The sequence below is a fragment of the Leptidea sinapis genome, chromosome 9, assembly GCF_905404315.1.
Source record: "Leptidea sinapis chromosome 9, ilLepSina1.1, whole genome shotgun sequence".
NCBI lineage: Eukaryota > Metazoa > Arthropoda > Insecta > Lepidoptera > Pieridae > Leptidea > Leptidea sinapis.
Window position 1 is genome coordinate 15,670,951 of NC_066273.1, and position 19,166 is coordinate 15,690,116.

General features: G+C 33.2%; 1 protein-coding gene across 4 annotated transcripts in view; it reads left to right on the forward strand.

Annotated features, from left to right (window-relative positions):
• Positions 1 to 1,855: 1,855 nt before the first annotated feature.
• Positions 1,856 to 19,166, forward strand: part of LOC126965903 (b(0,+)-type amino acid transporter 1-like) — a 52,742-nt gene continuing 35,431 nt past the window's right edge. The window contains exon 1 of one of the 4 annotated variants that reach the window (XM_050809680.1): positions 1,856 to 1,976. The gene's annotated coding sequence lies outside the window, so the exon portion shown is untranslated. Of the gene's footprint in view, positions 2,054 to 19,166 lie in introns of all 4 variants that reach the window. The other 3 variants (XM_050809681.1, XM_050809683.1, XM_050809679.1) reach the window with 3 other exon arrangements.

Below are 19,166 nucleotides of genomic sequence, written 5' to 3' on the forward strand. Positions count from 1 at the left end.
TAAGAAGAATTAAGTTTGAGCATTAACTACTAAGAACTCCATTGAAATCTGTAAGGCAAACCAAATTCGGCTTCAAAAAAAACAGCGGGTCATGAATAGAACAACACAATACTTCAAGTCGGCCCACATTCTAACACTCTACAAAGCGCCACATATTATCGATTATTCCACTCATCTCCATTTTGATGCACCCCAGTATCATGATTGAACCATTCGACCTCGTGCAACCCAGAGCTACTGCATTTTTGTGGATCCTGTGCTCAATGAATGGCGAGATCACTTAGCGTTGCGTAGAGACGTCGTTTCATTGTGTGTCTTCTACCGTATTTATCACTGGAAGTGTTTCGAAAAGCTCTTTGACCTGATTCCCGCTTAGCAATTCACTTCATACTACACGCTATAAACATGTGTCACATTTCCTAACAGAGCTGTTTCAACTTTAACACGCTTGTCACGTCATGAAATTTTAACTCATGCCTTCAGCGTAGCCTGGAGCATCGCTTAGGCTTTATTTGATCGAAATAGATGCACGGAGGAAAAAGTTATATTGATCCAAAGATTAACGGTCGATGATTAGAGGTCGGGACAACATGAAATCTACATATCAATACCACAGTTACAAAAAGTAAGAATTCAGAAAAGGTTTTCCAAAAAAAAGAACTCGAGTTGTTACTCCATGAAACTAAAATATTCTAGACTTATATATTGGAAGTAATAGGTAAACTGCATTCATTTATCGCCTTCTCTCTCTGTGGTAATAGTGGGTTATCGTTTATGGAACAATTCCTCATCCTAAGCTTAGTGAATGTTAGACTTGTTAAACTTTGGAACTGAGGTATCAATATTATCGGACGACGTCGGAGGCAGCAGCTAGTACAAAGTAAATAAAACATTATCATAAGAATGTAGATCTAGAGATGTAAAAAGGCTACATGATAATGACGTGTTTATTTCGTGGTTTGCAGCTTGTTCGTTTTGTAATATAATACTTTATTATCAACTAGAGTAGTTATAAAATGCAACGCAATCGTTAGAATTTGTCTTTGCATTACTTACTAAATTACATCACTTTGTGATGCTTTCGTTCAAATTTATCTTTGCATTATTATGTTCTCATCATTTTTGCGGGCTTATGGTACTATACAAATTAGCTAGCTAATCTACGCGTAAACAACAGGAATTTGACGGCATAAGTCATTTATTTTTTCATAATTGCTTTCTTGAAATTTTTTTATACCAATTAATTTGCCTCACAATCTAGATTATCTGTGGTCAAATAATAAGATTTACAGTAGAACTATTTTGAAGCGAAGGTTTTAGGCGGACGTTTGGGCGGGGCATAAAAAGAATGGGGAAGGGTATCGTGAGAGGTGACTAAGGGCCTTTACCAGTGGGAGGCTTCTCTGTAGATGATGCGTGTTAGATTATGGGTAAAACAACGGCGCGTTTTTCCGCCTTGTAGTAGTAATGTGTAAGCATTATTGTGTTTTGGTCTGAAGGGCGCCGTAACTAGTGAAATTACTGGGCAAATGAGACTTAACATCGTATGTCCCAAGGTGACGAGCGCGAACCCAGAAATTCTGAGCGGCACTGCATTATAATGGGCAGGTCGTATGAATTACCATCAGCTGAACGTCCTGCTCGTCTCGTCCCTTAGTGTCATAAAAAATGTATTAGACTCGAGTGATTATCACCAATCACCACTCACCAGATGAGACGATTAACAGTCAACAAGCTGCTTCACATTGAGTTCAATAGGAGGACACAAATACAAACAATCGCATTACAGTTTATTGATTTAACCTAACGATGTTTGCGTTATAACAACAAACACGGACATTCAGTCTCCAGTCACCACTCACCAGTCCGCATTCGATATCTTATCGAGAAGTGTGTGAGATATTTATATAAATGAAAACGATAGTAGAAGCAGCACTCGAAAACGGATTACGGAGCAGTCCTTGATACTGCGTGAAGTGAGTAAGTCGTATGTTAGTATTATGATATACTTGGTTTACGTGAGTGTATTCGTTTTAATCAAATAACTAAAAAGGTAAGGATTTATTTATTTTTTACAACTGTGTCAAGGAACATTGAATTTATTATTACTAATTAATGGCTACTCTGAAACTGTTCGAATTTTTAAAATGAATAATTGTTTTGTACATTTATAATAAAATTGTACTAAGGTAAGAAAGAGTGCCTTGTCAGTACATGAAATTTTTTTTTCAATGAAACAACACTCGTAGAATACGTTGGAAAAAATTTATGGTTTACATATTATTTTCTGTTTGTTTGTGCAAGTAAAATCTCAGAAATGGCAAAACTAAATTATGTAAAAAAACCTTAACATTTATGTTTTTTTCCAATTACAGTCAGTTCACTGACGAATAGTTTGGTGTTAAATACGCGGACGTATTCATGGTCGCCATTACGTTTAAATAATTTACTTATTGGCACTAATTTAGAAAAAAAATCATTACCTTCTCGTACTGGTAGATAAGAAATAGTAAATACAGCGATACAAATTACAAAGTAATGCCACAAAATGTTAAAGTCTACAGTGAATGAATGTAAATTGTTGTGATAAGAGATTACGCGCCAAAACGAGGTAGAGCTGAATGCTTTAGGGTTGCCAAGTGTACTCTAAGATAGAGTATTGTGCTCTTTTTCTTCTATAAACCTTAAAAAGTACGCTGTAATACTCCTTGCAGATTGTTTGGGTGGTTTGGCACAAGCCAGACAAGCGCATTCCTAAAAAAATGCTTTTTTACATAACTAATATATAATATAAATATAATATAACACAAAGCAAAAGTTTTTGAAGGTAACAAATAGGTATAATATCAAAATCGACAAATTTTTAAAAACAAAATATAAACACGGTTATTTTTCACACACATTTACAATCTCTGAAAAACTTGTATAGAACTTTAGATAGCAAAATGATGATAGATATAGTGTGTATTACCATTACTGATGTAAAAACAAAATATAGTAAAAACTAAGATGGCAAATTCCAAGAATACATAAGAGTCATATCACATAAGAGGTACAAGATATACGTATTATACGAAACAGTTTTCGAACTGGTTATTGAATTCCTGCCTTAGACTACGGTATTCTATAAGCATTTAAATTGTGTAAATACTGCAAGTTAGTGGATATGAAGTGCTCGAATCTGAATATTATCAGAAAGGATCAAATCATTTTAAACATAACAAGATCGTATGTACACATTATTGTCAGCAATAAGTCTAAAAATAAAAGTGTTTCAAATGACAGAAACTCTACATAAATACGTTTTATTGTGGCTTGTGGTCAAACCTCGTTATTTATTTTATTACTTTTTAGTTATTACGCACAATGATGCCATTCCTTCAGGATTTTTATATAAGTAGGTATTTTTTTAAGATATTCATATTTAGCATTAGGTTCACCATAACTCATAATAATTTTCACCATTGATTTAGAATATACTTATTTGGACCTGTACCTAGATGGGATTTAATACTATTATGATAAAACCATTAGTCTCGGCTGTAGAGCGCAGCCAATTTGCATTTGCAAAAGCATTTGGTGAGAGCGTGGCATAAATAGTATACCTAATCAATCCTTTGACAGAGTACGAATGATCATGGTCAATGGTGCTGAAAGGTTCACGGAAGATGCTAATCAATCACATACATCAAAGAGTAGTTTTTATACGGAGAACATATTAGCTTTTGAAACTAAAAACGAAATATATAGTATAAACATGGTGTCCATTGCGTTAATTGTGGTGCGTGGTCGTAAAGGAATTTATTCAAATAGAAAAAATCATGAAAGTCAAACGGCACTAATTAATATATACATAATACACTCGATCACCTCAAGCGTTCAAAATTTGCCAACAAGCCATCTATTTTTTCAAAAAAGGATCCTTGAAAAATATTTTAGATACCAATTAAACAACTACCAGCATTTCGGAAAGAAAATAAGCTCTGGACTCTGACAGAAGAAATTACGCAAAAAACTGTCCGACTATTTTTATTTTGCGGTCTATTAATAAGAATACATTATATAAGTAACTACTAAGGGCAATCATAATCTTACTAGTCCCAGGCTGCCACATCGTTTAGATAATCTGTAGTTGAATGCAATAAAGGACAAACATATTACATGTACGTATCTAGCTAGTACCAATATATTATCTACCATATTACCAATCTTGATTCCTCATTAACATAGCGTAACCTCTTCAGATAGTAACATTACCTACTCATGTTGTTATGCGAAAGTATGAAATGGAAAACAACTTTTGGAGCTTTTTTATGAAATGACTTAAGGCGCTATAGTACTAAAAAGTAACATTTATAAAAATCTACTTAAAATACTTCTACAAATACTACGGTTCCAATTTTTTGACATGTTTATCTTCATTTTTTTATCTAAATTATCGCTGTTTCGAAAACACGATTACGAAAAAAAATCTCGATAGATTTATTTTTTTATAAATAGTTTTTTATTTGAATTGTTTATATTATCATAAAACTATGATAGCTATAAACACAAAACTTATTTTATTCAAACAAGTACAAAGCGGGAATCATAGTAAAAAAATAATGATGATGCGACAGCGTATTTGTTGAAATATATAGGTAAATGTAAGTCGGAAAGTACTAAAATAAAATTTACGTAATATTATTTTGAATATTATGCCACACGGGATTTTTGTATATATATGTACTTTAGGGAAGTTAGATAAATCCAGGATGACCGCCGCACAAAATTATGATTTCATCAATATGGATATCGTGTCCGAGGTTCTCGAGGGTGTAGAGACGATTTTGTGATCATTTTTGAAATCCAAGATGGCCGCCGCACAAAATTATGATTTCAGCAATATGGATATCGTGTCCGAGGTTCTCGAGGGTGCAGAGAACGATTTTGTGTCATTTTTGAAATCCAAGATGGCCGCCGTTCACGGTTCATATGATGCGTATTCTCGAACAATATCGAACGTCAGTTGTTGGGTGATGCTGGTCAGCAAAATCTTGACGTCTGGTTAAGTTGACGACTTAAAACATAACCCTTTTAGAAGTAGTAGTAATATTTTACATTTGGTAAAACAATATGGTAACTTCTAGCGAGGTTGTCGGTCAAATAGCGTTGACGCGCGCTCCGATCCAATTATGGTTCAGTTATCGTTCTACAGAAATTATAGATGAAAGAACGTGGATAGGATCGGAACTTAACATCAACGATTTTGAAATTACGAGAATAGCACCCAAGGAGGTTCATCTAATTGTAAGTGCTTACTACTGCCTGATGGCAGAAAGCCCATCTAATGCCCGCTGCATACGTAACGATATATTGTAGCGATTTCGGCATCGATCGTCAGTTCTCTGCAGAAGCTTGCGCATGAAACATGTCATCCATGATGGAAGTCGATGACGTACTTGCATTTATTGTTAAAAAAAAAGTCGCGGATTATGTGGTGCAAAGACGTAATTTTCTTATAACTACCAACTTATTAACGGCCGATCCCAATATACTTTCTACAGTCGGAGATAAATTACCACCTTGTACTGTCAGTAATTAGCTGTCAATAATCTGAAGCTGTCCCAATATACTCGATAAGTCATTCTTATCGCCTTATATTGGGATGCGTGAATTGCAATTTCCATATAAACTTCTATCGCTGGAAAGCTATATGTCCTCCCGTTGACTGACAGCGTCTAAGGCTAAGGTGAGCTACCGTCGATAAGTTTATTGGGACAGAAAAGTCTACCAATAAGTAGGCTACAACCGGAGATGACTGAATATAGGGAACGGCCGTAAATGAGTTGAAATTCGCTTCCAAAGATTAGCAAAACTATTTAAGGATAAGCGAGGATGAATACCACTAATAAAGAAACAAGACACTGTAATAAGAGATTCAATAAGTCCTCAAAATTATCTGCTACGATTTTTAGCTACAGGACGTCCCTACGAGTGTACGAAGTTTTGTGCAATAATATCATCGCAAGCTTACATCGACACGCGACGATAGAACTGTGCAAAGGCAATCGACAACGATTTATCTAATAGTAATTGAAAAACCGCTACGAACATTAGATCCGCCATGATTTGTCATACACACCGACCGATAGATCTGCGCAAATTGGTTTGCACAGATTAATCACCACGATATATCGTTACGTTTGTAGCAGCCATAATCGGTATGAAGGCATGCACTGGTATATGAATTATACATAAACTGATAACTACTTATTCAGATGTCTGTGAGTAGTAATTATCTACATAACATGGCTATAAATCTTTATTATTAAATAACATTGGCCAGCCACGTTGTTCACCTATCTGCTGATAAATAATTTTAAATAAATAATTAGAAGTGTGTCAACTGACAATTAATTATTATCGTATTTCTCTTTGTAATTACAATCAATAAAATATAATATAATAATAACGGATAACTGATAACAGTCGTAACAAAGTGTTATAATAAGCAACACTAAACTCATTTTTGTAATCACGTAAGCGTCCCAAACGGTCATTAAGTCTATCCTTTTTTTATTTTCATAATCTACAACTACGTGGTGTTTAGTTCAAATCTCCTTTCTAACCCTATTCTTGTTTTAATTTTATTATCTTCTTAACTTATTAGTTAAAATCTCTTTTAGAGGTTAAGAATAAAATATTTTATTCGCCGCCAGACGAGATGTCCTCTAGCGGCAAGCCATCCCGCCCACACAAAGGCCTACAAATTTTATTTTAATCTACAAATAAATTTTCATTCAAAGTCATAGCGTACAAATAACATTTGTATCATGTGTAAGTATTTTGAGAACATTCTAGGGTTCCTTACAGAAACTGTAACCAATTCTATTACTAAGATCTGTTCGTATATTGGTTTGTAAGCGGGATGTATGATCATTTATGTGAATTACGGCTATAACTTCTATAAAATTAAATGCCTTTTTTTAATGCTTAATGCTTTATAGTAATTGTATCACAGTGTAATCTTTAAATGTGAGTCCCTCTCGCACTTGGCCAGTTCTTTTTGTAGATCCGTTCAACAAATTGTTGATGAGGATACCTAATTATTTTTATTTCTATATCGATTTACCCAAACAAATTATTTTTTGCAGACTATGTATTCCAAGTAGGTACCTATGTAAACTTTTTATGTGTAAGGGGACAAAATATAAGCTTGTGGTGACGACGAAACTTGTCACATTGCTATTATATCTGGACGTACTATAATGAAATTGTGGCTGTGTTCAGAAACACTCAAGTTATTTCTACGATACTTACGCAAAAACGATTAGTTCTTTAGAATTCATTTTGTTTTACTTACAGAATTTAATTGACTTTAACACACACTTATTCAGTGTAATAATTTCATTCGTGTAACCACACTTTATGGCGATAATCCGAAATATAACACACATGTGCATAATAATATTACACACACGTGCATATAAGAGGTATCCCTACAAAGTTAAGTTAGTACCTAACTGCAAATTATTTGCTGCCACACAGATCACAACGTACAAAAACTGTTAATCCGACTATAAAGGAGGAAAACAATATTTTGTGTCTTGCCAGAGTTTCTGTTTTGTTTGTTGGTTTGGATGGTCACACTTAAATTGCAACACGTCAGTATTACACCATCGATAAGAAAATATTTCAACGAATAGAAAGAAAGCACACACACTTTTTGAAAAAAGCTGATATTTTGACGGGTGAATTTTCGATTGAAAATAAGGGTTCTTTTCCGATATTTGAGTCAAAATAAGGTGAAAAAATAAATATTTCAATTCAAATAAATCACAGTGTATTTGGGACATAAAAAAGGACCTTTTTACAATATTTTGTGAAAAAAAAATATTTTGTATAAGAAAGGCCAAGAATACCAAAAACTTGGTTTTTTTGAATTTTTCTCATAATCTTGGGAGGTTATGTGAAAAAAGTGTGAAAACAAAAGTTTTAGATATTTTTATTACCGTAAACTTTCCCATTTAATTTTTTGCCATAGGACTTGTTGTTTTCTCGGAAATCGAGGTAAACCATTTTTTATCCTAAAACACCCCCCCCCCCCTTTTTCCACCTCCCGACCTCAGATCGCCCGTAATTTATTTTTCCTTTCATTTTTGTTCCTTTTCCAATCAATTTCATCCTACTATTATTTTTTTTCACATTTTATCATTTTCAAAGGCTTCTGCACTGGTCTAAGGTGGTAATTGTGTAACATGTTGATACGTACTGAACGGATATCAGAAAACATAAAATTTCGTTAGCAAGTACGGTTTTTAGTTAAGATTTTCCTTCAGTTTTAAATACTTAGATTTATAGAATGGATAAGCATATTAATACGTGACAAAGAATACCATAATATTAGAAATAATGTGAAAAATGTTAATATTATCACTATAATCAGTAAAATCAATCAGTATCTAGCAGTAGTAAGTTCAAATTATCTCGGAAAAAAGGCCAAGCTATACCGCCATGTTCTTCTGCTTTTTAATTTGTCTGGGTTATAGGATTGTTCGATAAGCGATCCTAACAATATAGAGAACTACAGGCCTATTAGTTTACTGGCAAACATATATGAATTATTTTCCTTAATAATCTTAAAAAGGATAATACAACAAATTGATAACGAAGAACCTGTAGAACAAGCTGGATTTCGCTCAGGTTGCAGTACAATGGATCATATTCATACCTTAGAACAAGTTTTCGAAAAATATAAAGAGTAAAATAGACCACTTTACCCAGCTTTCGTTGATTTTAACAAAGCATTTGATAGTATTAGTCATGATTCAATTTGGAATGCATTTAAATGCCTTAATGTACCTAAAAATATCAGAACATAATAAAACAAACAACAAGCAAGTATCATTCGATAAAAATTTCAACGAAGAAGAAGTCGAAAGAAGAAGGAATATAACCTGGAAAAAATTTTGGTCTTTGAAAGAAATTCTAAAGGGAGATTTCAATCTAAAGCTATAGTTTACACATGCTTATTACCTTGTCTTCTATATGGATAACGAATAAAGTAAAACCAAAAATTAGAACGACACAGAGAGCAATAGAAAGAAGCATATTGAAAATAAGAAAAATTCAAAAGATAATAAATGTTCTAATTAGACAAAGAACAAAAATAAAAGATGCACTGACCCACGTTAAATTTATTTAAATTTAGCTTAATTATGTAATTTAGTATGGGAATAAAAGGCTTTTTTATTTTATTTTATTATAGGATTTATTGTCCCTTTCGGGAGTACTGGCGTGTTAGATACAATCTATACTCCATCGTAGCAAAAAGCAGTTAGGAAACAACAATCACAGATAAATAATTATCATCTACTCATAGGTAATATTTTGCTGTGCGTCAACTATTAAGTTGCATGTTAATACCGTGAATGTTGCCACATGGCAACTTATGTGCCGTGTTGCCAGCTGCGATTGTGACATACTTAGATAAACACGCGATATTATGTATTTAATTGTAGATTAAAATTGTTAAGATAAATTATTTTGGCAATTTATTACGTAATGTTTACTTGCGTCGAGTATTTTTCCGTATCGAAGGTAGATATTGTGGTCACGTTGTTGCTGGGTTACCACGATTTGTATTCGAGTTTTTGATCTCAACAATACTCTTTGCGATGCTTTCATTGGGCTCTCTCGCTGTAAGCTAAACTAATGCGCAATAGCAAATTGGTGACAGCTGAGGACCAGTCAAAATAAACGAATGCCTTAGTCTCCCACGATCTGTTACTAGATAAGCTTGAATTAGTCTGTATTCTACACTTCAGTGGATAGCATCACACCTAAGGAACAGGCAACAACATGTTATTATTGATAAACTAGATGAAAATGGAGATATGGTCCCTTTCTTGTTCGAATACAAGCACAATAAATGTGGCGTTCCACAAGGAAGTGTGCTGGGCCCTATCCTATTCTTACTATATATAAATGATATTATTAACATAACCAAACATCAATGTGTGATATTTGCTGATGATATCACAATCGTTGTAGCGTCAGAAAAAAATAATAACTGTATCAATAAAATTAATAACACTATAAACAAATTAATACAAAGGCTTGACATAAATAATTTAAAAATAAATCTTAATAAATCCATATACATCAATTTCAATAAATTTTATGATCCTAAATACAATATTCAACTAAATATAACAACAATTAAAGAAGTAGCACATATAAACTATCTAGGAGTAGTAATAGATGTGAATTTCAATTGGAAAGAGCAAGTAGATAATATATCTAAGAGAATAAATAAGTAAGTGTATGCACATAAACAAGTCAAAAATGTAACAAGCATAAAAACTACTATCATGAATTATTACGCACATGTAGAATCGCTACTGCGCTACGGGATTATATTATGGGGACACAGCACAGATATAAACAGAGCATTTATTGCTCAAAAAAGTGTATTAGGGCAATGTACGGGATGCATCCTGAGCAATCGTGTCGACCCATATTTAAAAAACAAGGATTGTTACTCTTGACCTCGCTTTAAATTTTCTAAATAATGTATGTTTGTAGAAAAAAATAAAGCATTTTTTAAATCAGCTAATGATTTAAATCCGCGGAACCAACGTGATCCACAAAGACTTGTTCTACATGATGTTCCCAATATTACTAAATACATAAATATAATATATTAATACATAATAAAAGTCGTGTATGCAATTGTGTTCGTATTTAATATATAATATTATAATAAGTTACCGAGTAGCATTAAAAATTTATATTCTAGATTATTTAAGAATAAGCTATATAGTTAGCTAAATGATTTTAATTTTTATAATGTTAAGGAATTAATGGATAAGAAATTCTGATTAAATATTTGCATGCTAGGAATAGTGCTAGCAAAACATATAAGCTCATTATTACCATATTTTAACACCATTGTATACTATGTTTTTTGCAAATTAATATACACAATTATTACGAATTCTACGTATTTCAAAATTAATATAGCTTTTCTTTATTTTCTTTATAGTTTCATTTTGTATTTATAAATTTTTGAAGTAAAACTTCTTTAGGCGCGACTTGAGGGTAGCTCAAATATTTTTTCTGACGGAAGTAACACTCCGTACAAACAAGTCAGTCAAACAATTTTTTAATCGTTAAAATTGAACGATTTGAAATAATATTTCGAGTTGCGAGGTAATATTTAATGAAAATCTCCAAGTTCATCTGTTTATTTATATTGTAATTAATAAATTATTTATAGAACTTCAGAAATTTTCTGACGATTTGCGACATTATTTATATACTTATTCAATTATCTTATTTACTAAGTGAAAATTTTTAAATTTTGAATGTGATATTGACGAATTTTATATACAGTATGGATTGCATACATATTATTTGAAATAAATGAAAATATAAGTCATGGTCCACAGAAGTATAGTAAAATTAATTAAGACACCTAAATTATAATATATCTCCTTATAATTCCTATTGTTAATTATTATTAAGTTTTACTTCAATCGCGCGTTAAGATTATACGAACACGCACACACTTGTTTGTATATATATATGTGTGTGTCAGTTTGTTTGTTTCGGCTACTCTCCTTTTCGGAATCAGCTAAATCGATTTTGCTTTTAATAATTTATCAGGCAACATAATATAGATACAACATAATACAGGATTAGCAATATCAATAGATCGCTTGAAGCGATAAGTAAGTAGATATTTACCTTTGGTACAAAACACTATAGCGTCTATCTACCTCATTTAATGTAAGTAACTGAAATACAAGGTAAGTATATATATTTTTGCTTAGACATTATGATTTACATTTTATACTATGCAAGTACTGTTTATGTACTATTTTGCAAGATTAACATAATATTAGAATGTCACCTAAATGCGGGAATGCTTATAAAGTCCTGAGTTATCAAAATAAATTGAATTAACTCTGACACTGTGAACCAATGACCGATTGTAGATTGGCTGATATATACAATGAGACAATTTGAGGCAATTTAAAAATAGAATCGATTCAACGATCTTCTAATTTAAGATATCTTCCGAAAATAAAAGAAAAAACTATTCCGTTCGATGTCATAGTAAAGTGGAACATTAGTAGGTAGAGCACACCAAATACAAAACACACCTTATTTCCATTAAATTGAGAGACAGTGACATTTCCACCTAAGTATGTGTTGATATATCACGATATCTTCGGAACCATAAAGCCCAGAGACTTGAAATAATAAAATTGGCACACTTTTACACAAATAATCTTGCCCCAAATTAGGCATAGCAATCTATGGGCACAAGACAACGATATATTTGATACGATATACTTACATATACGTACATAAATACATATAAACATGACTCGGAAACAAACATCCATATTCATTATATAAATGATTGCACCTAGCGGGATTCGTACCCGAGACCTCTAGCTTAGTAGTCAGGGTCACTAACCATTCGGCTATATCGGTCGACTTTGGTATAAATATTCTTTTCGTGGAGTAGAGGTTGACTAAGAACAGAAATTTTCAAAATTAGAGTTTTTTTTTATACTTACCAAATTTATAAGTTTTTTTTATTATGAACAGAACAACGCCTGTCGGGCTAGCTAGTTTTCTATATCTATACATATAAATAAAATTGGAGTGTCTGTTTGTAATATTGAAATAACCGTTTTTTTCAACATGTATATAAATAAATATACACCAAAATATATTTTTTTTAATTTTTGTCTGTCTGTTTGTTCCGGCTGGACCGATTTTCACAGGACTTTTATTAGGAGCTAACTGATGTAATAACTTAGGCTACTTTAGAAGAATTCTTTTGGTTTACAAAAATAATGTTGCAATGTCCATGAAACGGTCTCACTCTAAAAATGATTTATATGGCAAAACGTTTACCGGGTCAGCTAGTTATATAATATATTTAGAGATTACCACCTATGTATTGACTCATCACAATATCTCTGGAACCATACGATGTAGACGCTTGAAATTTAGAAGGAATATCCCTTTCGTCGGGTAGAAGTCAGCTAAGAACGGATTTTGCTAAATTCCATCCGAAAGGAGGGTTGCGAAGTGGGGTTAATACATCTATATATACATATACATAAGAAAGTCGTGTTAGTTACACTATTTATAACTCAAGAACGGCTTTACCGATATGGCTGAAAATTGGTGAGGAGGTAGCTTAGAGCCAGGAGACGGACATAGGATATAATAAGTCATAAAATATAAAAAAAAATACAAAAAAAATATTATAAAAAAAAATATTTTCTGATACATTTTGTATGGATTGACATTTTAATGACATCTCGAGAATAGAAAGAATTCAATAAAGTTTTTTGTTAGTTTCACGCTACATGAGTTATAAAATACAACTGACAGTGCACGTCATGTTATTCAAGTTGACCGGTTGGTGTGTTTGTTTCGAGTTTCTATTAGCTTATTGTGCCGATATTATCATTAACAATGTCACGACCAAGACGATCAAATTATTCCCGACAAAAATGTAATGCAACTAGGATTCGAAATATTGCGAATGAAAAGACTGAAGAAGAACAAGAAATTGCTTGTGAAAAGAACCGCGTTAGTATGGATCGTCTTCGTGCTATGATTCACAAGAGCAAATCGTAGCAGCCCGTAAACCGGATCGGCTGGCAATACGAAATCGTCCAGTAAAACCTCAGAGATCAACAACTTATAGATAATTTTCGACGCACAAGAAGAAGTTTATGAAGTACTGATTTGTATCAAGCAGCGTTTCGATACGATTGCAGTACTAATACTGTACTGTAGTACTGCTTGCATACTAGCTTCCGCATTGGGCCGATGGACGTTGTTTGCGAGTATTCTGCGGAGAAACGCAAGAATTGTGCTGCCATGTTCTAGAAAACACTCAAAAATACAATGTTTGTTTCCAAATGACCTCATTTGGGGCAGACATCTAAGAACGAGGATTTAATCCGACATTCAAGGTATTTATTTATTTACATACTTACACACAATACAGTAAAAGAATAACATATGTACTATACTTATTCCTATGTATTGTGTATGCTAATTCTAAAAAAAGAGTTTATAAATCAGTAATACGGGTTTTGCTTTTGATATTGTAGATATAAGGACAAACTCATCATCGTATTGGATCACTGCAACCTCTCGAAGATGCACAGCTTAAATTTTTACAATTATACTTCATGGGCAACATGGACAAATAACTTGATCGATGTCAAGAGATCAATGCAGCAATGATAATAGCAATTCTTCAGATCTGCAGCAACTACTTTATGAACATTTTGCATGACGAGTTAGCCCGCAAATCTTTAATATCCGATCCGTCTCGCATTCGCCCTGACCATTCAAATCTTAAGGCCAATTCTTGAAAGTTTGTGGTATGAATCAAGACAATCCATTTCCGAAGTTCAATCTATATATATATAAGAGATTTCCACGTATATAGTCACACATCACGATATCTCTGGAACAACTAGAGCTAAAGACTTGAAATTTGGTAGGAATATTCTTTTCACCGAGTAGAGGTCAGCTAAGAACGAATTTTCCAAAATTCCATCCGCAAGACTTTTTTTTATTATGAACAGAACAACGTCTGTCAGATAGTTCATTATAAAATAAATGTTTGCCAAATTCTTAATGATATAAAGATGGAGGTCTCCATTACTATTGTTTTGATATTTATTTATTTTAATAAATATGTCATATAAATGTAAGTATCGTAATTGAACTTCCAGTTTGAATTCACCTAATCATTTGTTGTAAACGCGTTAGATACACACCAATCATCTGGGACCATCAACTAAGACAGCACTAATTCAAGAAATATATTAAAGCTTCTATGAAATGGAAGGCTTATTATAGTATAGTAGATTTTTGTTCTTGTCTGCTTCTGTGCATGCTCTAATTTAAGAGATGGGCTGGGAATTTCTTATCAGTTCTTCTTCCCATGTCAACGTACCTTTACGAACTGATGTAGTTTCATAATATTTACCAAGTGTTGTTGCAATATATTATGTTATAGTCACTCGCTATGGTAAATAAATATAATTCTATTTAATGTTTATTGTTAATCTTCTGTGTACCCACTCCCACATCTGCTGGTAATAATATACCAATAACCCACGCGCTTACATGTACAATATGCATTTGACCGACAAGGGCCAGATAACGTCAACAAATAAAGTAACTGTATTCAATACGATATAAACTATCTAACCGATACGACAACAAAACTACATGATTGTATTTCCAAAGACCACTCAAGATGAAGTTTCAGAGACAATAAACACTATGGTATAATAACACTTTGATTATTTGTAGGCGTTTTATGTTCAAAACTAGTGAACCCGACATACTTTGATCTTTCTAAGTAACAATAAGTTTATTATGATTTACTTATTAAATTCCATCACGGTGAACCTATAATATATAGACGCACACACACACACACACACAACACATAAACACATACTATGTACTACTAGCTGACCCGACAGACGTTGTTCTGTATATAATAAATAAAATAATGTTTTTATATGAATTTGTCAATAATATATCATAACATCAAAAATTACTTCGTAAAATATGCACCTCGATCTACATCTCGAGTTTTAGCGAGACTAACGAACAGCAATTCATTTTTATATATACAGATTATGCGATAAAGTGTCTGTATACAGGATGCTTTTTTGAGAAGGTGATGGCCAAGTCGGAAACTACGAAACTTAGAGAAAAGTCGTAAAAGGAGTCATGCCCTCGATGTATAAGAAACCAATAACTTCATATTTAGTCTTTTAAAATTTATTGTACTTTTGACGGAATCAACCCGAATGATTTTTCAAAAAAAATACAGCCTGGGTTATTGAACCAATGGACTCTGTTGCTGCTTGAACTTTGGAAAGAAATGTATTACTAAAAATGAAAGGAAATACAAAATATTTTATTTTATTATTTTTACATGGAAGAAAACTCACCTCCTATTCAAAATTTTTGTTAGAAATCTTGATTAATTTTTGTTGATATTCTATCGAGGATAAATTCTGTCATGGTATCAAATGCAGTAAGGTCATTAGAGGGACGTATAAACTTATGCATTGGAGTCAACGGAAACCATGTTGAGCAACTTATTAATTAGGTAAAAGTGAGATATGAAAAGCAAATTGTATAATTTTTCCATTTCCTCACATTTACATATTAATTTATTTCTTCCACGAATGTCATTAATGTGAGTCAACTCGTATAAAGGGTTATCTCTACAATAGCTCTAGGACACGGTGGTTCAATCGTTACCTAGTATATCGTTGTAGCGGATGTACTGGCAAGCCTAGTCCAATGTCACTCTAGCCACTACCCACCAGCCAAATACTATCTCTCTTACCAATAACTTTCATAATATAGTTATTATTAGTAGTATAGTTACGATTAGATCGAAATATCGGCTTCAAATAAATAAAATTTATGCATAAATTGTGGTTATGGCAGGGCTGCGGAGGCGGCGAGAAACTCTTGTTACATATAATCAACACTATGATACTCCGTTTTGAAATCTGCCTCTCTGAAATAATTGGTGACCCCATGTAGAGACCCGTACATATTTCGAACCGTTCGAGAGATCGCGACCCACTGTGGCCATCGCACGGGCGCACGACTCGCTCGCCGTGCCCGCCTTAGGCTAGGGTTACTATGGATACGAGTTCTGACGAAAATTTGTTCTGACGCGTTCGTCGTTACCAGTGTAAGCACTGTCATTGGATACCAGGCATTTGTTTCTTCTGACGAATCCGTCAGAACTCGTCAGAACAATTTTTCGTCAGAACTCGCATCCATAGTAACCCTAGCCTTAGGCCCCCGTCACCGCGCATTCAGTGTGGACGCACACTAAGCCTTCAGATCGGTGTGACTTTGTCGCTCGCACAGCGTTCTGTCAAAGCGTATTATTTTATTTGTAGCAATAGATTACTTATAATTAGGATGATTTGAGTGAATGTATCAGAAAACTACTGAAACAAGCTTTAAGACTATCTTATAAACAAAATAAGGATCAGAACTTGACGAGGGAGTAGGGTGCCGTATGGAACACTCGGTTTTGGTGTATCTGAACAATTATGTGCCCTGGGGGCACTGCCGATGTGGGAAGGTGAAGAAGGAAATTGCCGAGAACGAATCCATGTTTTTTGAGTTTGCGACTCACGATTTTTAGTCGGAGCAGCCATAATTCTTATCGCACCGATGATTGTCTCGTCCTTGTGATTCCTTTGGTGCTGCAAGAGATCTTCGGCGAGTTTCGTTTGTCATCCTATTCCATAAACAATCGAACTAACAAGTGAATGTTAGGGTGAAGGTTTTACATTCAACAACAAGACACGCATTATAAAGTAAAATTAAAAGTACAAGTTACAACCTTTTGGTTGTCCACAATATGACAAGTCTCATTCTGAGCTATGTAGGTATCCTTGAGTAGCGAATGCATTTCGCATTTAAAATCGTATAATTTAACGATCATTTTATGATTTTGGCTAAGTATGTATAGTAGTAGTTTTACGCAAACAAGTTTAGTACGTCATTTACAATTTCTGTAGAGACATGTCGTAGAATATTTTGTGTATTATAAACGTGACAAAATAGTACAAATAATACGAGCCGGTAAGGCGTTTTCTCGTCATTCGTGATATTTTGATCATTGTATAGAACACGTACAGCCTTACAAACAAATAAAATAATAATAAATATGTTTAGTCAAAGTTATCCAGTGAACTACTGGATGTCAACAGAGTGATCCACTTGACTTTGGCATCATTAAGATTAGAGTATTGTCCCTCGACCTCTGACACTGGAGACAGCAGGTGCCTCTCACATCTCTTTTGGTATATAAAAAGCAATAAACAAAAGACGCTGTGTAATATGACACGATATAAATGAAAACTTTATCACGGCGAGGTGATAATAATACAAAATATAATTTCTTATGAATTTAATTGATCTGGTAAACTTTGCCGTGACTTATTTTTGTTTCATTTGTATTGTGCTCTAAGCATTAAATCATTATTGAAAAGTAACTAAAATATAATAATTATAAAACGATTGCCTTGCATTATAGATTTGTTAAATAAGTAACAAGCTCCGTCAACTGCATAGTTTGTGGTGCTTTCATAAAAAATTGGGTCATTCGACTCATTCAATTGTACTCGTAATGTTTACTTCAAACACCGAGCGAGTCGCGCTTAATAAAACCGAGCCGGCTAACGTATTAGTTGAGTGATCAAAAGTAGATTGTATCTCTCGAGCGCAAAATATATTCTGCGTAAGTAAAAATTGAAATTTAGTTTAGAATGAAATGTCAAATCACTGACATAAGTTTGAAATGGTAGTAATTATAGTACTAGTAGTATTCTACTTAGGCAATCCCACCTCTTATTACGTAGTATTTACATTCTTTTTGACAATAGTTTTGTATTCTTCTAGAATTACAAAGAATCGGTCAATATTAAAGTGAAACTTTTATTACATCGTCTCAAACTTTTTCGTCTGTGTGTTGCATGTCGCGTGACGGCTGGGCGGCGCCTATAGTGCATATCATATTGGATGCAATTGCGTTCGGGTGGAAGAGTAGGTTCGAACCCCACACACTTGATAAAGGTTTTTTTTATTTTATGAAAATGTAAAGCATATCTAAATTTGTTTTTTTTCTATGCTGATATTAATACCTATGTTATTATGTGAAATAAGTTTCACTTGCATCGTGGTTTCATAAAACCACACAATTACTTTTTTGTTTTTGTGTCTGTCTATTTTACTAACAGTAAATCATCCGACTGAGAATACTTTGGATTTTTTGGTTGGAATCCATCAGACATACTCTTCAGATAAGCTATTAATTTCGATTATGTTTCCAGTTTTACATCGTTATTAGAACTGACTGTTGATTTTAGCATAGAGTAGGTACTCCAAACAGTGAAAGGTTGTTTAGTTTTGGCTAAGTACTGGAAATAGGCCAAAAACACGGATTAAAAAAATTCTTGCCGCAATAGGCTTTCATATATTTCTTCCGGGATTTTGCAGGTAATAGAGTATCGATCACATTTCTTGCTTCTAATACTTTCAGGAGTTAATTATATACTTTCATTATCAGTTAA